This window comes from Colobus angolensis, unplaced genomic scaffold (assembly GCF_000951035.1).
Source record: "Colobus angolensis palliatus isolate OR3802 unplaced genomic scaffold, Cang.pa_1.0 Scaffold6, whole genome shotgun sequence".
Lineage (NCBI taxonomy): Eukaryota > Metazoa > Chordata > Mammalia > Primates > Cercopithecidae > Colobus > Colobus angolensis.
The window spans coordinates 13,356,760-13,361,189 of NW_012119598.1; the positions used below are offsets into that span (position 1 = coordinate 13,356,760).

Here is a 4,430-nt window from a genome sequence, read left to right on the forward strand (position 1 = left end):
TATGTCCCAGTCATATGTGGGTCCCTGCTCTAACTCTAACCAGACAATCTCTAACATGGATATGACTGGTTAGACATTAATCCATGTTGGTTGGATACAGGTCTGAATTCATTTTCCTTACTCAGTATTACTCTAGTAAGCAACAGTGCATACTCTTGGTAAATAAATTGTTAATGAGTATAAGTAGATACTGTCTGAAGAATATTTAGTCTCTTCTAAACAGAAAGGCACACATTTATACGGAGAGACATATGTTGATGACTACATTCTTAGGACTGATAAACTTTTTGTTCCTGTTCCTGGGTAAATGATATTTAATTTATTTTGGAGAAAAATTTCTATTATTGGTTTTCCAAACTTTCAAAACTCAGAACAGACACAAAGAATGAGACAGACTGGTTGATTTTTGGAAGTAGTTTGATGTTTCTCTAATATTGGCCTTAACTTCCAATTGATGTTTAAGCTAATTTTCTTTTAAAAGAGAAGTCAGTTACTGCCTCTCTTAAAAAAGAAAAATAAAACTCCTAAGAAACCTATCAGAATATCAAAATACTTTATATAATTAATTACAAGTTAATAGTTAATCATCGTTAATAATTAAAATTGTAAATCTTAGATGTATTCAGTGATCCTCTGAGAAATGTAGGCTTGAATTTCACTTCTTTATTGGATTGCTCTCTATTCTACCAGGCTTAGTCTAATTATCAAAAGAAAAGTAATATAAACTATAATTGATTAAACATTATGGACAGAACGAAAACCCAAAATAATGCCTTTTTACCATGTAGCTCCTATGGAAAAATGCCTTCAAAATGCTGCAAGCACAATTTATTGAAATCATCTGACTTCCAGGTCTACTGCATCCAACAGATGGACAGGACTTTTTGCCCTGTCCAGACAGACACCAAGTTTAAAAACATTTTTAAAAAGCCCAAGCACCTTTTTGATCTAACTTTAAAAAGCATTGTCAATGTCAAGAACACGGTGACTGTGGGTTGTTTATTATGCTAGGAGGAGTCTTCTATGTTGCATTGTTTGTGTGGTATGAAGCGACATTGTATGCCTGCTGTCCCTCTGGGACCCTCATGAAAAGGAGGTATTTATGTCCCTGCCTGTGCCCGTAAACGAATTGCCCCCTAAAGTAAATATAATATATAAAGCCAAGTCTGGCTCCAAAGTCATGCTATGTGCCTCCCTCTGGCTATAGAGGAAGTTACTCATGCTTATCAGAAGGCCAAATTTGGTGTGGCATTATTAGGTTGCAGGCAATATGGTAATGGGAGCAAGAGAAGTGGTTTTAACCAACAGAGAATGTCTCTGAGCCAGCTGGCTGCCAGGGAAAGTGTATATTACCTTACCCTTGAGCTCAGATAACTTACATAAATGTAAAGAGAAGCCAGATCCTTCGAGAATTGGCATCATATCACTAGTTCGTGCAGGGGAAGTGGTTAAATACATCAATGTGAAAATACATTTTCACTTCTATGGCATGGAAGTTGAAAAAAATAGAATTTATTTTAGTTTATTTTATTGCTCTAAATCAATCAGGAATTACTAAACTCCCATGAGGAAACCAAATATGCAGGAAGTCAGCCATGTGACATGATTGTGACCACATTACAAGCTAGACAATGAGATAGGACAATAGAGAAGGAAAGTCAGGTTGAAATTATATGGCTTCATGGCTGAACAATGCCATTTATTTCCTCTCCCTGATGTACAGCTTCTGCCCGTGAGCCATCAGTTCTATCCAATTCTTTTCTATTTCTCCAGGTTCTTCAGAATATTTGTGTCTGATGTCAGTTGTTAGTTCAATTGCATTGTTAGAGTTAAATAACATTGCTTTGAAGCCATGAATGTCTGGATTAAAATGCAGACTCTGCTGCTTGCTGGCTGTGTGGCTTTATACAGCCTTTCTGAGCCCAGCTTTTTTAATGAAAACATCATACAATCTATATTAAAAAGTTCGATGGTCCAGGCACAGTGGCTCACGCCTATAATCCCAGCACTTTGGGAGGCCGAGGCCAGCAGATCATGAGGTCAAGAGATCGAGACCAGTCTGGCCAACATGGTGAAACCTCGTCTCTACTAAAAAGACAAAAATGATCAGCGCATGGTGGCGGGCACCTCTAGTCCCAGCTACTTGGGACGCTGAGGCAGGAGAATCGCTTGAATGCGGGAGGCAGAGGTTGCAGTGAGCCGAGATTGCCCCACTGTACTCCAGCCTGGTGACAGAGCAAGACTCTGTCAAAAAAAAAGAAGTTAGATCATACCTGAAACACAAAGTAGTTTCATGGAAAGTGAAGATTTGAAAGCAGATCATCATTCTAAGATATGTCATGAGAAAACAACTCATCAAAAATACTTTTGCTAATTATTTTAAGAGAAAGGATTAACTGAGGTATATTTTGTTAATTACTATCCTAAAACTTTTAGTGTTTACCATGTGTTGGCATAATAGAAAACATAATTTTTCCCAAAGGCGTCAAGCTTGTCCTTGATACTCAAGTGAGGATACTGGTCAGATGTTACTGATTTTGATTTTAAATTCAGAAATAGAAATATGCGAGGCACTGTGGCTAACGCCTATAATCTCAGCACTTTAGGAGTCAAGGCGGGAAGATCACTTGAGCCTGGAAGATTGAGGCTGAAGTGAGCCATGATTGCACCACTACACTCCAGCCCAAGCTAGAAAGAGACCTCATCTCTAAAAAGAGAGAGAGAGAGAGAAAAGAAATAATTTAAAGTTTCAGACAAGACTTCTGAATCTTAAAAAATTAAACATAAGTCTCTATGAAAACATAAGCAATAGTGTCATACTATTGTATGAGTAGTCTCTTCTTTTCTTTCTCTCCCAAGGATATCCTTCTCAGCCTAAAACACTTTTGTCAACAGTTAGCCCAATATCCACCACATTTTACATCTGCTAAGAATATTAACTTACATTTTCAGTTCAACCAACATTTCAATAATATACAAGGCAGAAGAATCAGGATTGATTCAGCCACTTGAAACTTTGTATACTGAGGCATTTGCAGTAAATCTAGTAAAAATCTTTGGATTTTCCAGAAACTTAAAGCAGTCTATTTGTGTGTGTCTCCCTGTTTTGTTTGTTTGTTTTGTTGTTGGTTTTTAGGTGGGGTCTCGCTCTGTTGCCCAGGCTGGAGTGCAGTGGCGGAATCAGAGCTCACAGCAGCCTCTGCCTCCCAGGCTCAGGTGATCCTCTCACCTCAGCCTCCTGAGTAGCTGGGACTACATGTTTCATTCACTGTATCATCTCAAAGCTTAAATAAGAGCCTGTGGAGCCCCAGACGAAGTTGGAGTAGGAAGAGTGGTGTCAAACTTTTGAAGAGTAAGTTTTAAACCGAGCATTCCAAGAAATAACTGGTGTTTCCTCTTCCTCTTGCCGACTGGAGAAACTGAAGGACAGAGCACTTAAAATTTCCCAACCCCATTCAGCCGAAAAGGAAACATACTGTGGAAAGAATTGCTAGCAATTGTAGTCAGTGTCCATCTCTATGGATTTGGTGTGGAAATTTACATTACAACAAGTGAAAAACAATACAATGGGCATGAATTCTGCTTCCTTTGGTGATTTAAAAACAAATCTGGATCTGGATCTGGATATATGTGCTTTAGAAACTGCCATTTGTCAACTTGGTTGTTGCTATATGGCGTTTGTAGAGCTTGACTTGGGCTTGTCTTTAAAAAAAAAAAAAAAGCTTCTTAAAACTGTATGCCTTTATCAGAAGTCGCCCCTCGGCTATTTACAAGTGCCATGGTTACAGACCTGCTAGACTGATGATATTCACATGCAGGAAACAATGCAAGGAAAACAGGATTTGCACGGCTCCGACTGCACTGGCCCAAGAATTCCAGGAAGTGATTGTACTTTATGAAACCGTCTGTGCTCCGCTAGATTGTCTATAGCTTTTAAGGTCAAGTCCTATCACAGCGAGTTTGCAATGCCCTTTGTAACAAGGCAGAGTGTTTATGAAGCTGAGTACATGCTGTATTGTTTATCAGCCCAGGCAGTTGAAAGGTGCGATATTCCAATCTTGTGGTTCAGGATGGCACTGGGAATCGATCACAGGCTTTTCTGACATAGGCTTGGGATTAGTTCAAAGAGTCCCTGGCAACAGTGACCACGCAACAGTCCAGCACATGGAGAAAGTCACGAAGCCCACAGTCCCTGACAAGAGAGATGCGTTCATGTGGGAGATCAATGTGGGGAGCACTGTGAGTTTATGTTTTAAGATCCCTGTGCTTCCTGCTGTGGCTGAGAGTCTCCTTGGAGAGGGAAAGGTGCTGCAGTACAGTAACTGCTGATTCCGAGAGTACGGAAAGGAGAGTGAGACAACAATGGAATTTATTTCTTCGTAAGAGAGTTGGGAGGCAGCCAGGCATTCCAGGGCCTTGCTCTCAAATTC

The 4,430-nt window shown here is 39.6% G+C and overlaps 1 long non-coding RNA gene across 1 annotated transcript; it reads right to left on the reverse strand.

Annotated features, from left to right (window-relative positions):
• Window positions 1-1,500: 1,500 nt before the first annotated feature.
• LOC105526646 lies at window positions 1,501-4,091 on the reverse strand. The gene is made up of 2 exons (XR_001004114.1): window positions 3,791-4,091; window positions 1,501-2,242 (listed from the first exon to the last, which is right to left on the reverse strand). It is a non-coding gene; the product is annotated as an uncharacterized LOC105526646 (long non-coding RNA).
• Window positions 4,092-4,430: the final 339 nt, after the last annotated feature.